The sequence below is a fragment of the Nannospalax galili genome, unplaced genomic scaffold (assembly GCF_000622305.1).
Source record: "Nannospalax galili isolate Female #2095 unplaced genomic scaffold, S.galili_v1.0 scaffold113, whole genome shotgun sequence".
NCBI classification, from domain to species: Eukaryota; Metazoa; Chordata; class Mammalia; order Rodentia; family Spalacidae; genus Nannospalax; species Nannospalax galili.
Window position 1 is genome coordinate 3478690 of NW_008335444.1, and position 18260 is coordinate 3496949.

At 39.9% G+C, this 18260-nt stretch overlaps 1 non-coding gene across 1 annotated transcript; it reads right to left on the bottom strand.

Annotated features, from left to right (window-relative positions):
- Positions 1 to 8952: 8952 nt before the first annotated feature.
- Positions 8953 to 9082, bottom strand: LOC115069891. The gene has a single exon (XR_003849134.1). It is a non-coding gene; the product is annotated as a small nucleolar RNA SNORA38 (small nucleolar RNA).
- Between the last annotated feature and the right edge of the window lie 9178 nt (positions 9083 to 18260).

Sequence of the window (18260 nt, forward strand, 5' to 3'; positions counted from 1 at the left end):
TTTCTGTGTGTGTGTGTGTGTATGTGTGTATTCACACGTGCACATATGTGACATAGCTGCATATGGAGGGCAGAGTTTGTTCTATACTTCCACCATGTGGATTCCAGGGATCAAACTCAGGTTGTCAGACTTGACAAGATATTTACTACTGAACCATCTTGCTTGCCCAGGTCACTTGAATTTTATTTATGAAATAGGAATATTTTGCTTTGTGTCATGAATGAATTCCTCATTAACTAACATTTAGTACATAATACGCATTATGACTTCTACATTAAGAAACCCAGCTGGTTCCATGAAATCTATAGGACACTTTGAAAATTCAAAGAACTCTTCTGTACTCATATATGCAATTTTGTAAAGTCAGTTTTCTCTAAAGGAGAAACCCAGGCTGCTAACAACCATCCATAAATCCAGTTCCAGGGGTCTCACCCCCCTCTTCTGGCCTCCACAGGCATTGCACACACACAGTGTACTTACATGCATGTGGGCAATAATCTCAATATTGTCAGTACACCGTGTGTGTGTGTGTGTGTGTGTGTGTGTGTGTGTGTGTGTGTGTACAATGCTTGCAGAAGCCAGAAGAGGGGGTCAAACCCCTGGAACTGGAGTTACGGATGGTTGTTAGCCACCATGTGGGTACTAGAAATCGAATCTGGGTCCTCTGCAAGAGCAGTCAGTGCCCTTAATTGCTGAGCCATCTCTCCAGTCCCAAATTTTTAAAAAATTAAAAAAATAAAGTCATGTTTTACCTCATGTCTTGGTAAACTGAGAATACGAAGGATATCCCAGTAGTATTTACTGTGCTTCCATTTACTGTTACCTAGTTAAATTATAGTGCATTTAGCCCTCTAAAGTAATATAAAAAGGCAGGGGGCTGGAGAGATGGCTCAGTGGTTAAGAGCACTGGCTGCTCTGCTAGAGGACCTGGGTTCAGTTCCCAACACCCACATGGCAGCTAACAACCACCCTTAACTCCAGTTCCAGGTGATTTGATGCCCTCTTCTGACCTCTGCAGGCACTGCATGACATGGGTGCCCTTATACATATGCAGGCAAAACACTCACATATAAAATAAAAATAAATTTTAAAAATTATTAAAGTAATATAAAAAAGAAAAAAGAATTTTCCTTTCAAAAATAGGATTTAGACTGAAAAAGAATTTTGGATATGGGAAGTTTCAATCTCAAAATTTTTTTTTTCTCTTTTTTTATTGCAGATACACACTTAATGGCTTTTTAAGCAGGCCCCAGCTTGGGGCTTCCACAGACCACACAGAAGTCTAAGATTCAAGACACCCTAAGGTCTCTGTCTTTTTTCTCAGGCATCTACCTGATGTTGCCACAGCAGTTAAAAGGCATTAGCAATAGTATCTGTTTATTCATCCCCGAACATGGCAACATTTTTCCCCACAATGTTACCAGCTAATGGCAGTTGTGATAATTTATTAAGGTCTACTTACAGAAGGTCATAAACCCTGTAGTGCTAGAAAATCATCCTGTCTTCTCATTGAGAAGAATCAAAGCCGAAACAGTTAAATATCAACATCTAAGCCATAATGATAAGCTGCCTTTCCATCCCTGCAGAGAAAATACCTTTAAGAACAGCTGGAAGGAACCAACTGCCCGTTTTCAACTGGCACTGAGATTTCCAGAACTCCTATACCAATGTTCGGTCCTACTAAACAGTGACTGCTACCACCATGCCACATCTCCAGAGTGAATGAGCCCTCATGTCTGGTAAGTACTTTCTTCTATTCCCGCCACCCTCCCCCCTGCTCCAGGCATGTCCATCTGTAGTGTATAGATGTACAAATATGTAAGCAACTTACAGAAATGAACATTTACCTATTCCGTTTCTTCAGTGCTTCAGTGACAGAAGATAACAGTGCTTGACAGGAAGCATCCAAAGTATAGCTGGATTCCTGTAAGTATGTGTGTATTCTGTGGCTTGGGGCCCCGGCTAGGAAAAGAACATGAGACTGAATCCGATACTGTACAGGAGTTTTAAAAAGACTTAAGGGAAAGGGGGGAAACACATTCCACTATTACTTGAATGGCGGCAGCTTTGTGAATGTCTCCATTAGAGAAGTCCATTGAACAACAGCTGCCGATAGACTGGCATCTAGTCTACTATTTTCTTTTGATTGTTCTGAACTTTTATGGTGCACTTCATGACTGTTACAAAATAAATCTTTTAAGTGCTAATATGTTTCTTTCTTGGTGATACAAAACATAGGAGAGATCCCACTATACACAGCACATTGTGATTCAAGAGTCAGAATAATTCAGAACCTGGAGAGCACTCTGAGAGCACTCTCATTTACATAACTCCATTTGTTGCTCACTACAATACTGCAAAGTAGGCGGAGTGAGTACTGTTAGCTTGATTTTACATAAGGGGATGCTGAGGCTTGCTCAAAATGCCACAACACTGACAAACTGGCAGAGCCTTTGACTCCTTATAGAATGTTCTTTTGCTGCCTTAAATAGACACATCCATAGTTTTAAGTTGCCAGATTCAAGGTAAACGCAATTGGTGAGGCCACTAAAATTCAGGTGTGTGGGGTTCTAGACATAGCTCAGTTAGCAGAGTGCTTGCCTAGCATGGCCAAAGTCTTGGATTTGATCCCCAGAACCTCACAAAACCAGGTATGATGGAACATGTTTGCTAATCATAGCTCTCAAAAGGTGGAGGCAAGAAGATCAGAAGGTCAAAGCCATCCTTGGCTGTTCATAGCAAGTGTGAGGACAGCCTAAGCTACCTGAGACCCGGTCTCAAAAGAAATAAAATATAAAATTAAATTAAAATAAATAAATATCGGGTTTACTAAAAGCATATTGTATCTGGGTGTGGTAGCATATGCCTGTGATTCTAGCTCTCAGGAGGCTGAGGCAGGAGGGTCCCAAGTTGAGGACAGCTTTGGCTACACAGCAGATCACAAGCCAGCAAGATCCTTGAATTGGAGAAAAGGAAAGTATACTGCAAGTTGCTTTTTGTGTTCCTTTTTAAATTTCGTTGTGTTTGTTTTGGTTCCTTCTGCTGAGCCACAGAAAAATCCCTGGACCTCAAGCATGCTAGGCAGTACTCTACTACTGTTACCTGAACTCTTGGCTTGTTTTGTTTTGTTTTTTGAGACCGAGTTTCACTATATAGCCCTGGCTAACCTGAAATCACAATGTAGACTAGGTTCACCTTGAACTCACCGAGATCTGCCTGCCTCTGCCTCCAGAGTGTTGGGACTAAAGGCATGTGCCACCATACCCAGTTAACTCTTGGCTGTTTGAGAGCTTACTGTATAGATCAGGCCAGTCCGGAACTTGCAGTCTTACTGCCTCTGCTTGCCAAATGCTAGGATTACACCACCACCACCCCCAGCTGAGTTTTTGCCTTTTGAGACAGTCTCCCCGTGTTGCTCAGCCTGCCGTTAAACTCTCTATGTAGCCTAGGCTGGCCTTGAACTCCCAGTTCTCCCTTAGCCTCCTATACCAATATGCCTAGTCTCTTTGCAGTCTGATTAGCTCACAGGGTCAGGGACTCAGTACCCAGTCATAGGACTTCAAATAACCCTGCTCTGCTATGAATCTAAGGTGGCTAGCAAGCAGAACAGGAAACATGCTTTGTAAGAATGATTCTCAGCAGCTGTGAGCCAGGATCTATCCTTTGTTCTTTGCTTACAAATTCTCTTTCAATGATGTGTACCTTCTTGTTGCCAGGAAACATCTTGTCTTATCAAAGGCTGCTAGGTAACCACATAGTCAGATATTATCATCACTTTCTGAATGTCTTTCTTTTTTCTTTTTAATTTTTTGAGACAGGGTCTCCCTGTAACCCCAGCTGGCCTGGAACTTGCTCTAATACCAGGCTGGCCTTGATTTCACAGAGCTCCGCCTACCTCTGCCTCCCGAGTACTGGGATTAAAGACTATGCCTTGCTCTTTTTTGTTTTGTTTTGGGTTTTTTTGTTTTTGTTTTTTAAAGACAAGGTCTTATTCTGTAGTCCAGGCTGGCCCTGATCTCATGTTCCACCTGTCCCACTGCTGGGATTACAGGTGTATCCTACCTACCACACCGGGCATCGTTTACTGAGTTTCTGTGTAGTACCACTGTTTTTGTTCTGTTTTGTCTCATTTTTTAAAATCATGCACCAGTTTACTTTCTATGAGCAATTCCTGTCTGGAGCACATCTCAGAGAAGCAAAAGCATTTAGTGCATGAGTATGTATATTTGAAATTGTTCCTTTGTAGCACTATATCTATATAAGCAAAAAAAAAAAAAAAAAAAAAAAAAAAAAACCTAAAACTCCTCCACATAGGAATGGCTGAATAAGTTGTGCTGTCTTCATCCCTCAGAATATTAGGCAGTTAAAAGACTGTGCTTGGGCCAGAGAGATGGCACAACTGTTAAAGGCTAAGGCTAACACCAAAATGTCAAAAGACTGAGTTCAAGCTTGCTTATTAGCTGTGCATTGTTAAATGAAAAAATCAGGAAGAAAAATACTTATGTGGGCTCATTTCTTTCCTTATGTTGAGGGGCGGGGTTGTTGTGGTACAAGCAGAGACCAGAGGACAGCTTGCAGGAGTCTTTCTCTCCTTCGACCATGTGATCTCAGGGATTGAACTTGGGTCCTCAGGCTTGGCAGCAAGCACTTCTACCTGCTGAACCATCTCACTGGCCCTGTGTTCTCATTTTTGAAGAAAGAAAGAAAGAAAGAAAGAAAGAAAGAAAGAAAGAAAGAAAGAAAGAAGGGAGGGAGGAAAAAAAAGAAAGAGAATAAGAAAAAAAGCAAACACTTCCTCTTCTCCCTCCACATATAAGTGATTAAACAGGAGAAAGATGCACAAGTATCCTCACCAAACTGTCACTGGTTTCCTAGTGGGACGTATAAGACAGGGTAGACACTTAAGTCAGAAATGGGCAAGACAACGAGAGAAACATACTGATGTTATCAATAGCAGTGTCATATTACTATAAATCCAGAAAACAGAATCTCTATCTGGATAAGGATCTAAATATGCTGTCCCTTAGTCTCCATGGAGCACTGGTTCTAAGATATCCACCCCTCAGATACTGAAATCCCTTCCTTAAAAATGACATAGTGTGGGACTGAGAGATGGCTCAGCAGTTAAGAGCACAGCTGCTCTTGCAGAGGACCTGGATTCAATTCCCATGGTAACAAAAAACCATTTGTAACTCCAGTTCCAGGGGATCCCATGCCCTCTTCTGGCCTCCATGGGCATTGTACACATGTGGTACACTTACATGCAGGCAGAACACTCATATACATAAAATAATTATTTAAAAATTTTAAATGACATAATATTTCCAAATAGTCTATACACATCATGCAGACCTTAAATCATCTCTGTGTTGCTTACAATCCTAATACAGTGGGAATGTTCTGTAGTTATTATCTCGTGTTTAGGGAATAATGCTTTAAAAAAGTGTCTGTATAGGTTTAGTACAGACATAGTTTAAAAAAAAATAAATGGAAAGTCGGTTAAATCTGCAGATATCAGAGCTTATGAACACAGAGTGAGCAGAGAAAGCCAGCTACATGAAATAGACAAGCAAAGTGTTGATTTGCTTTGGGGATAAGGTGGTAGTTTTTCTTGATTACCATTATTTTTTATAATGACTACAATAATTTTGAACAAATGGACCTATTTAAGGTAGATCTATTTTGAGTGGATTTATTGTATATGATAGAATTTCTGATTGTTATCTTCTGTCTTTCTCTGGACTTCTGATTTCTTTCGGGTTTTATTTCTAACTATCCGGTTACCTGTGTGCATTCCCCTTTATACATGGCTTTACTTCCCAGCTTCAATTGTTCATGGTCAGACGTTGTCCAGAAATTTTAACAGAAGATTCCAGAAATAAACAATCTGTAAGTCTGAAATTGTGTGCTATCCTGAGTAAATGTGATGAAGTCTTGAGCCATTCTGCCCTGGACATGAATCTTCCTTTGTCCAGCGTATCCTCGATGTATACCTGGCTCCTTACTCAGTCATCTTGGTTACCAGATCCCTTGTCAGGGCATCAGAATGTGTGTGCTCAAAGAAACCCATGTAATCACCTCAAGGCCAAAGAGTCACACAGTGGATAGGCCAAACAGAAGCTGCACAGTGGAGTACTTCCTTTGGGTGAAAAGGTAAAAGTTCTTGGCTCAATAAACAAACAAAATCATGTGCCAGGGACATCAAGATTATGATGTTATGATTTGGATCTGAAATGTCCAGAAGGGCTCATGTGTTCCTAGTGTAGCAGTGTTCTATAACATAGATTGCAGTATATAGACTGAGTTTCCCTAATCCAAAACTCTGAAATCCAAGTTGCTCCAAAATCTGAAGTTTTTTGAGTATGATCTTCACAGAGTTTCAGATTTGGGAACATTTCAGATTTTGGATTTTCAGATTAATAAAACCAGTGCAAAGATTTGAAAATCCCCAAACTCCAAAATCTAAATATCTTCTGGGCCCAAACATTTTAATAATAAATGCTTAGATCAAAAGATATTCAACCTAGGGACTGGAGAGATGGCTCAGGGGTTAGGAGCACTGACTGCTCTTCAAAGGACCTGGGTTCAATTCCCAACATCCACATGGTAGTTAAGAATTGTCTGTAACTCCAGTTCCAGGGGATCCAACACTCTCTTCTGACCTCTGTGGGAACTGCATGACGCCGGTGCACTTGCATGCATGCAGGCAGTACATTCATATACATTTTTTTTTTTGAAAAGAGATACTCAACCTAGATCAGGTATGGTGGCACACATCTTTAATCTCAGCACCTGGGAGGGAGGCAGAGGCAGGCAGAGACCAGCCAGCCTGATCTACATAGCAAGTTCCAGGACACCTGTTGCTACAGGGCAGCCCTGTCTCAAACAAAAACAAAAAGCAAACAAACAAAAAAAAAGATAATCAACCTGTGTGTATGTATGTATATATATATATGTGTGTGTGTGTGTGTGTGTGTGTGTGTATGTGTGTATTTGTGTATGTGTGTGAATAATCTATAAACATATACTCATTATAAATATGCATATTGTACCACAGAATATAAAATTTGAAAGAATGCATAAGTCCAGAATAAAGAGGAGATCTATAGTTACTTTATTTAGTTCCAAGTGCCCAAGGCCAAAAATAAGGACTTGATGGGGTTTTGGATCTCATTGTCTGACAGTACGATCTGTTTTTCACAAGAGAGAAACGTCCCTGAAAATGTTTTGTAAGAGCAATAACAAGAGGCGTATGGAAGTGTATGTTAAATGGCTCCCAGAGGACCCAGATTTGGTTCCCAACACCCACATGGCAGCTAACTACCACCTGTAACTCCAGTTCCAGGGGATCCAACACCCTCTTCCAACATCCACAGATACTGCATGCACATGGTGCACTTACATGCAGGCAAAACACTCATACCATAAAAGTAAAAAACTTTTTAAAATTTAAAATATTGGATATGTAAGAGTAATCATTTTTCATTTAAATTTACCAAATACTTACTGACCTTGAACTCGCTATGTAGACCAGGCTGGCCTTGAACTCACAGAGTTCCTGCCTCTAGCCTTTGGTTCCTTAAGACAGGATCTCAAATAACCCAGGCTGGCCTGGAACTGGCAATGTAGCTGAGGATGACTTTGAATTTCTGATCTTCGTGCTTTTACTTTTCAGATGCTGAGGTTACAGGCCTGCACCAGCACACCCAACTATAAAAGTGTTATGATCTGTTTCTTGCCAACAAGAAATCCAATATATTTTACTGAGGGAGGAGAGGAAAGACACAGAGAGAGACAGAGTTTCACTATGTAACCCTGATGGAGTTCAAGTCCAGGGCTTCCTGCATGCTAAGCAAGAGCTCTACCAACTGAGCTACATCCCCAGTTCCCGAGGCATTATATTGTTTAAGTAAAGGTATATTCATTGTGCTAGATTAGAAGAAATACAGGCCTGAGTAGATGGCTCAGTAGCTAAGAGCACTTGCTTTCTAAGCATCAACACCTGAGTTCAAATCCCTAACACCTGTATCAAAAGCCAGGCATAGCTGCATATGCCAGCATTAGGGGGTTGAGAGGAAGGTAGAGACTGGCAGATCCTGAGAACTCCCTGACCAGCCAGCCTAGTCAAAATAGCCAACTTCTGTTTCAGTCAAAGCCCAGGGGTGGAGAGTGATAGAGGAAGATGCCCGAAGTCTTTCTCTGGCCTCCACATAGGTGTGCACAAGCATGTGCACTCACACACTCATGTGCATGCAACACACACACATACACCACACACAGGCCAGAGAGAGAGAGAGAGAGAGAGAGAGAGAGAGAACCACAGGCAGTCATACAGTGGAACATCTATCTGTTTTGTCAGGTGAAGAATGTGGGCTGTGGAAAGGAAGTTAAATCTAGTAAGTGGCTGCCTCCTCTGTGTTGAACATTTGAGGCAATGCTTTTCTGAAAATCTGATTGTTGAAGGAGGAGGTGGGTGATGAGAGAGGCAGCTGGAAAAGAGCATTTCAGAGAAAGAATCTGCAGAAGTGCAGTGTAGAGAGCACCCAGCACAGCAGCCAGGAGCTCAGAGCTGCTAGAGCGAGTTTCAAGAGTGATGGGGAGATGGTAAAAGTGGAGGTGGGGAGCTGGAGAGACAGCTCAGCAGTTAAGAACACTGACTTCTTGCAGAAGACCCAGGATCAAATCCCAGCACCCACAAGGCAGCTGACAACTATCCTTAACTCCAGTTCCAGGGGATCTGACAGTCTCTTCTGTCCTCCGCAGGCATTGCACAACATGGGTGCACTTACCTACATGCAGGCAATACACACATACACATAAAATAAAAATAATAAATAAAACATTTTTTTTTAAGTGGAGGAGGGAAAGGAGCCAGTCATGAAGGTCTTGAATGTCATGTTAGGAGTTCAGCTATTCTTTAAGAAAAGAGAGTTATTAGAGGATTTTTTTCTCCTGTGTATGATGATTGATCTCAAGCCTGCAGGGGCAAGCTGGCCCCAGATTTCTCCAAATCCACTTTTCTTTGCCTCCAATTCTTACCTGTTCAAGGACAGGGAACCAAAACCATGCCTTTGTGGGAGGGTAAAGAGTTATTGAAGGATTTTAATTGAGAAAGTGGTGTAATAAAAATTTTAAATAAAACCTGGGGCTAGGAGCACAGCTCTGGGCAGAGCACTTACCTACCAGCACTGTGAAGAACATAGAGCAAGCACCTGGCATTTAGAAGAGACTAGAAATAGGGCAGAGTTATAAGAGACTGATTCTATTTCTGTGATAGACTGGGTCATGATACTATCCTAAGGTAGAGAATTAAATGGAAAATATTCATGCATATTTACAATAAACATATATTCCAAGTACGAATGTGATGCAGTGAACATAAGAGGATCTCTGGGAGAAACACAAATTTGGGAGTAATCAAAGTGGACACCAAAGATGCCAATCACCAAGTATGTAAAAGAGAACAAGGCAATAGCTTTAGAGAGATTCTAGGAAATATTAATCCTTCAGAGATGAGCAGAAAGGAAAGAACCAGTGAAGAAGTGGGTGGGGAAATAAAGACAGGGTGTTTCCAGGGGAGCCACAGAGTGTGTGAGGAGGGAGGAAGAATGAGAAACCAAGGCTATGGTTTTAGACTGAACCAGACCACCCAGGTGCCAACCCCAGCTCTGGCACTTAATAGCTGTGCCAGCTTGGGAAAATGACACCATTACTCTGTCTTGAGTCTCATCATCTATAAAATGCACACAATGATTGTACCTGTCTGTTCTGTGACAGTATTCTTGGGGAGAGAGGAGTAAATCTACTCACCCCAAATAGAGAACCAACAGACTAAAGCAAGGATACCAGCTGATGCCCACAGAGCCAGAAGAGGGCATCAAATCTCCTGCAAGGGAGTTAGGGATGGTTGTTAGCCACCATGTGGGTACTGGGAACTGAACCCAGGTCCTCTTCAAGAGCCAGTGCTCTTAACTGCTGAGCCATCTGTCCAGCCCCATCAACCTTATATTTTCTTAATGTTGGTATGCCTTTCTTCATTTCTTACAAATTTATTTGTTTTCCTTCTAAATTGTGAGTCCTGAGGGCAGAAACTACGCCAATAGAAAACTGAATCCTCAGGACTCGTCCTATCCTCTCCCTCCCTTGGCTGTAGCTGAGCTGTGGGAATGGCAATGGTCACCTTCTATATGACCTTGCTCTTCTAACCACAGGATTGGCTAGTTGACAGGCTTGTAAACAAGTCTGAGTCAGTCACAATAGGTCACTCCCAGACCACAGGGATTGAGCTACTGATGAATAGGTGACCAGAATATAGCCAGAATCCTCCTCAGGAGCTGAGAGAGGAAAGCTTTTTTCTTCTCTATGGGAGAATGAGTGCCTGCTTCCTCGGGGAAATCACATCTTGCTCCAGAGAGCCACACCTGAGACCTGCAAGAAGCTCACAGGGAGTCTGTCTGTTCTACCCTCTCCCTGCCAGCAGAGAATTGTGCAATTATTTATTCAGTTCTGATAACCAGTCCAGAATCCTTTCAATAAGGTTCCCCCTTTCTGTTTTCTTCAACTGGTTTGAGTTGGGTTTCAGTCCTTTGCTAATGAGAGGGCACTTGAGTTTCACACCAGAATCACAAACAACAAAAGAAATCCACATACCAAAACCACAATGGAAAAATAATAATGTGGAAAACCAAAATAATATGTCCCCACCAAAACCTACTTGTCCTATAGAAGAGTTCTACAAAAAGAACCCCCTAGAGATAACCCAGGACACTGAATTTAAAAGAACAATCATAAACATGATCAAGGAATGCAACGAATTTAAAGAACACACACACAAGCAACTCAGAGAACTAAAAGAAGATAGGGATAAACTTCTGACTGAATTTACAAAAGAGATAGACATATTGAAGAAAACTCAGACTGAAATGAAGAAGGAAGTGAAACACTCAATTAACCAACTAGAAACGGCAAGAGAAGTCTTCACCAATAGAGTGAATGAAATGGAAAACAGAGTATCAAGACTGGGCAATAAAGTTGAAGTATATAGAACACCAAATAGATATGACCAGAAATAAAACTCCCTATGGCATATCATAGTAAAAACACGAAATGTACAGACCAAAGAGAAACTACTGAAAGCTGCAAAAGAAAAAACAAGTCACATGTAAAGGAAAACCCATCAGAATTATAGCTGACTTATCAGTGTAAACTATAAAAGCCAGAAAAGCCTGGACCAAAGTAGTCCCAGTTCTAAATGACCATAGACACCAACCCAGAGTACTTTATCCAGCAAAAATGTCTATTATAGTTGAAGGAGAAAGAAAAATCTTCCATGACATGAATAGGCTGAAAGAATACATGTCCACAAATCCCACCATTCAAAGAATACTTGAAGCAATACAAAGAATGAAGAAAGGAACAACTATACTGAAGGGACAAAAGAAAGAAACTAAATGAAGGTACAATTGTGGAAACACAAAATTAGACAAAAAAATGCAAACAGAAATCAAAATAACAGCAACCAATACACATATTTGAATAATAACTATAAATATCAATGGACTGAATTCCCCAGTCAAAAGGCACAGGCTAGTTGAATGGGTTAAGAAACAAAATCCATCCTTTTGTAGTCTGCAATAAACCCATCTCACATTCAAGAACAGACACTACCTTAAGGTGAAAGAATGGAAAGAATATTCTAAGCAAATGTCACTAAGAAACAAGCAGGGATTGCAATTCTAATATCTGACAAAATAGACTTCAAACTAAAATTAATCAGAAAAGATAGAGGGTCACTTCATTCTGATTAAAGGAAAAATTAACCAAGAAGATATTGCAATCATGAACATATACACACCAAACTCTGGTGTACCCAATTTCATAAAAACAGTACTACAGGACTTTAAGACACAGATTAACCCTGACTCAGTAATAGTAGGGGACTTCAATACCCCACTTCCTCCATTAGACAGGTCAACTGGACAAAGAATAAAGAGAGAGATGTCTGAATACATCAAATGGACCTAACAGACATCTACTGAATATTCCACCCAAGCACCAAAGAATACACTTTCTATTCAGCACCCCATGGAACTTTCTCTAAAATTCACCACATACTGGGGCACAAAACAAACCTCAAAAAATATTTAAAAATTGAAATAATTCCAAGCATTCTATCAGATCACAACACAATAAAACTTAAAATCAATATTGAAAGAAGCCCTACTAACTACATGAATTCATGGAGATTAAACAACACATCTTGAATGATGAATGGGTCAAAGAAGAAATTAAGAAAGAAAGAAAAGTATTCCTGGAATTAAACCAAAAGGATAATACAACACAACAAAAACCCTGGGACCCTTTAAAAGGAGTCCTAAGAGGGAAGTTTATAACTCTAAGTGCCTACATTGAAAAATCAGAAAAGGGAGCTGGAGAGATGGCTCAGCGGTTAAGAGCACTGACTGCTCTTGCAGAGGACCCAGCACCCACATGGTGGCTAACAACCATCCATAACTACAGTTCTGGGGGAATCCGACGCCTTCTTCTGCCCTCCACAAGCATTGCACGACATGGGTGCACTTACATGCAGGCAAAACACTCATGCATATAAAAATAATAAATAAAATTTAAAAAAAGAAAAAGCAGAAAAAGCACAAATAAATGACGTAAAGGAAAGGCAAGAACAAACCCAAACCCAGCAGATGAAAAGAAATAACAAAAATCAGAGCAGAAATTAATGAAGTACAAACAAAGAAAACAATACAAATAATCAATGACTCTAAGAGATGGTTCTTTGAAAAGCTAAGCAAGATAGACATACCCTTAGCCCAGTTAACCAAAAGAAAGAGCAAATCCAAATCAACAAAATCAGAGATGAAAGAGGGTACATCACAACAGACACCAAAAAGATCCAGAACATTATAAGGGAATACTTTTAAAAACTGATACTCTACTAAATTTGAAAACCTAAAAGTAATGGATGTGTATCTAAAATCACAGGAATCACTAAAGCTAAACCAAGAAGAGATCAATGGCTTAAACAGACCCATAACATATAAGGAAATTGAAACAGTAATACAAAACCTCCCAACTCAAAAAAGCCCAAGCCCAGATGGATTTACAGCAGAATTCTATCAGACGTTTAAAGAAGATCTACAAATACTACTTAAATTATTTAAAATGATAGAAACAGAGGGAGAACTACCAAATTCCTTCTATGAAGCCAGCATCACTCTCATACCAAAACCAGGTAAAGCCAGCATCACTTTAATACCAAAATCAGGTAAAGAAAACTATAAACCCAAAACTTTCAGGAACAGAGATGCAAAAATTGTAAACAAAATACTTGCAAACCACATACAGACGCAGATCAAAAAGATCAACCATGATCAAATAGGCTTTATTCCAGAGATGCAGGGATGGTTCAACATATGTAAGTCAATAAACATCATAAATCATATAAATGGACTCAAAGATAAAAACCACACCATCATCATCTCAATAGATGCAGAAAAGGTCTTTGACAAAATTCAGCATGCATTAATGATAAAAGTCCTAAAGGGAATTGGGCCAGAGGGGACATACCTCAACATAATTAAAGCTATATACAACAAACCCACAGCCAACATCATTCTAAATGGAAAACAAACAAACAAAACAAAAAAAAAACCTAGAAGCATTTCCATTAAAATCAGGAACCAGATGAGGATGTCCAATATCTCCACTCCTTTTCAACATAGTGCTTGAAACTCTTGCTAGAACAATAAGATGGGAGAAGGAAATTAAAGGAGTACTAATTGGAAAAGAAGAGGACAAATTATCCCTTTTTGCAAACGACATGTTACTATACTTAACAGATCCCAAAAATTCTACCAGAAAACTCTTAGAACTGATTAACACGTTTAGTAAAGTGGCAGGTTACAAAATTAATTTACAAAAAATCAGTAGCCTTTCTATATACTGATAACAAGCAATAGGAGAAAGAGCACAGGGAAACATGCACATTCACAATATCCTCAAAAATAATCTTGGAATGCACCTGACCAAAGACATCAAAGATCTCTACAATGAAAATTTTAAGTCTTTAAAGAAAAAGATTGAGGAAGACATCAGAAGATGGAAGGACCGCCCATGCTCATGGATTGGAAGAATTAATACTGTGAAAATGACCATCCTACCAAAAGCAACATATAGATTCAATGCAATCCCAATCAGAATCCCCATGACATTCTTCACTGAATTAGAAAAAAACCATTCTAAAATTCAAATGGAAGCACAAAAGACCCCAGATAGCCAAAGCAACCCTGAACACAAAGAACAATGCTGGGGGGATTACTATACCAGATCTCAAACTATATTACAGAGCTATAGCCATAAAAACAGCATGGTACTGGCACAAAAATAGATACATAGATCAATGGAACATAATTGAAGACCCAAACATAAGTACACACAATTTCAGCCACCTGATAGTCGACAAAGTTGCCAAGAACACACAATGGAGGAAAGACAGCATCTTCAACAAATGGTACTGGCAAAACTGGATCTCCACTTGTAGAAGAATGAAATTAGATCCTTATCTTTCACCTTGCATAAAAGTCAACTCCAAATGGATCAAAGACCTCAATGTGAAACTTGAAATTCTGAAACTGTTAGAAGAAAACTTTGGCAGGAACCTACAAGACATAGGTGTAGGAAAGGACTTTCTAAATCGAACATCAATTGCTCAGGAATTAAGGTCAAGAATCAACAAGTAGGACCTCATTAAACTAAAAAGCTTATGTACAGCAAAAGACACAACCAAGAAAGTAAAGCGAAATCTCACAGAGTGGGAGAAAATCTTCATCAGCAACATATCTGACAGAAGTTTAACATCCAGAATATATAAGGAACTCAAAAACAAAGAAGCAAGAGAGCAAATGACCCAATTAAAAGATGGGCTAAAGATCTAAACAGAGAGTTCTCAAAAGAAGAAATAAAGATGGCTAAGAAACATCTGAAAAAGTGTTCAACATTGTTAGTAATTAGGGAAATGCAAATTAAAACCACCTTAAGATTTCATCTTACCCCAGTCAGACTGGCTAGGATCAAGAGAACAAATGGTACCAAATGCTGGCGAGGATGTGGAGACAGAAGAACTCTCATTCACTGCTGGTGGGATTGCAAACTCATGCAACCCCTATGGAAAGCAGTGTGAATGCTTAAAAAAACTAAAAATGAATCTACCATATGACCCGGATATACCACTCCTTGGCGTATACCCAAAGAACCCATCCTAATGCAGAGATACTTGTGTGACCGTGTTTGTTGCTGCTCTTTTCACAATAGCTAAGAAATGGAAACAACCTAAGTGCCCCTCAGCTGACAAGTGGATAACGAAAATGTGGTACATTTACACAATGGAGTTCTACTCAATAGTAAAGAAAGATAAAATAATGAAATTTTCAGGGTAAGTGGATGGAACTAGAAACTGTTATACTAAGTGAAGTTACACAGACTCAGCAAAATAAATGATGTATGTTCTCCCTCATTTGTGGATATCTTGATGTAACTGCAGGAACCAGGAAAATGGAAGGGAACCAGGGAGGTAAGGGGAAAGAAGGAACCCAAGAGAGAAGAACAGTAGGAGACAGGTGTTACTAAGGAAAAATTGTGTAAAATGGGGGTAGTTAAATGGGAGGGGCAGAGGGAGCGCTATACAAGGAACTATGGGGATAAACGGACGAAGGAGCTTAAAAGAGGTGGGACCATTGCAGACAGGAATTATCAAGGGAGAAATGGGGACACTTAAAATGGGGGAGGGGGAGCATAAGACAGGGAGAGAGAGGAGAGATAAATATACATAGCTGGAGAGGTCATATATCTTAGAGAAAACTCCAAGGCTATCACATTCCTAGTCAACTGTAATTTCTAACTATGTGCAAAATATGGATCCTTACATTTACAGACAAGTATGCTAGTCACCATCCATCAAAGAAGCTTCTTTTTTCAACAGACAGAGGCTATTACAGAGTTCCACAACTAGTCACACACAGAGATTGTCTGTGAATTTCCCAAGCTTAAGTGGCACATCTACAATGCAGCATCTGTACCTAAGACTCACAGAACATAGTGGAACAAGGGCCAGAGAGAACACTAATGCATCTTTCAATTCTCACCAATGAAGCTCCCACATGCAACAGTGGGCCAGGAGCACAAAAGTTCACAAATGTTCAAAACGTAGAGAATAAGAGTCTACAGAATGTGGGTCCTTGGACAGGACTCCTATATTAAAATTCACCCACCCAGGGCTCAGGGGCCATTGTGGAAGAGGGCGTAGAAAGGTTGTAAGAGCCAGGGAGGTGCATGACCATATGGAAATAGAGTCCTACAGGCTCCTGGGACTCTTCACATATCAACCTACAGCAATGGTGTCAAGATCCATGCAAACTCAAGCATACAAAAACCCAGCATAGAGCTGTGTACATGGAAAGCAGGCCCCAATCTTAGTCAAAGAATTACTGACAGTTGATTAGTCTAAGGTGAGGAAGAGCTGATCTTCTTAAAGGGAGGGACTCTAGATAGGCTGACTCCATCCACCTCAGTGGATAAACTTGCACTGAGGGACATCTGGGGATGCTAACTTTACATGATAGGCCTTAACACAAAAGACAGATGTATGAATTCCAATGGTGTGCTGTGGGAGGGAGGCAATGAGGAAGAAGGTATAAAGATGATTAAGATGTTCTTTATGAAATACACAAAAATTCAATTAAAAATTTTTTAAAAAAGAAAATTTGGATGGTGCACATCTGTAACTCCATCACTTGAGAAGTAGAGACAAGAGGATCAGGAGTCATCCTTTAATGATAATTACCTTTAAGTTACAGGATTGCAGATATAATCACAACTATATAAAAATATACATAGAAAAATTGGAAAGAATATATCATAATGTTTAAATGTTGTTACTACATGATAAAAATCAAGAAAGCGTCTTCTGTATTTTTATTCTTTCTTGCCTTTATTTATCCAATGAGTTTATATTTCCTTTATAATCAGAACTTCCTCTTAAAAAATATAAAAAGGCTCCATAAATATAAAAATGTCTGACCTATCCAGGATATCTTCTCTGTTGCTTATTGATTAAGCATATCTGTTAGAAAGCTAGACCTCTACTTTCATTGAAAAAGATGTTACGAGGCTGGAGAGATGGCTCAGCGGTTAAGAACACTGGTTGTTCTTACAGAAGACCCTGGTTCAAATCCCAGCACCCACAAGGCAGCTAACAACTGTCTGTAACTCCAGTTCCAGGGGATCCAACAGCCTCTTCTGTCTTCCGTGGGCATTGCACAACATGGGTGCACTAACCTACATGCAGGCAATACATGCATGCACATAAAAAAATTAAAATAATAAATAACATTTTTTTTAAAAAAAAGAAAAAGATGTTACTACACATTTAAAAGAGTTTTGAAAAAGTGCCTTGGCATTTCAGCAGAGACTCACAACTTCTTGTGCTTCCGGGAGCTTTGCAGGTCAGAGCCGGTAAGTTTCCACTGCATACAGAAGAACTTGCACAGAGTAGACTGTCTAAGGAGCTTTGGTGTGTATACTGTTTTGTCATTGGGACAGAACACAGAGGAGACAAGTTGCTGATGTGAACTGGAAAGAGGCTGCAGGTGCCTGATGTCACCTTGGATTTGGTGCAAATTATTGTAGACAAATATTCTCTGGGTAATTGCCATGGATTGTTGAAAGTTTTTAAAAAATTTTGAATTTACTTATTTTTAAAAATATTTTATTTATTATTTTTTATTTTATGTGTATGCGTGTATTGCCTACATGTAGGTAAGTGCACCTGTGTCATGCAACGCCTGCAGAGGACAGAAGAGGCCATCAGAGCCCCTGGAACTAGAGTTACAGACAGTTGTTAGCTGTCATGTGGGTGCTGAGATTTGCACCTGGGTCTTCTGCAAGAACAGCCAGTGTTCTTAACTGCTGAGCCATCTCTCCAGCCCCAACTTATTTTTATTTTACGTGTATAGGTATTTTGCCTGAATGTATGAAAGTGCATCTGTGTCATATAATGCCTGCAGAGTCCAGAAGAGGGTGTTGGATCCCCTGGAACTGGAGTTGTTAGCTACAGTGCTAGGAACCAAACTTGAGTTTGTGCTTTTTTGAGCCAGTGCTTTTTTAAAAAAAAAAAAAAAAAAACCTGTTTTTAAAGAATGTATTAGATGCTAGGAACCAACTCTGGACCTCTGAAAGACCAGCAAGAG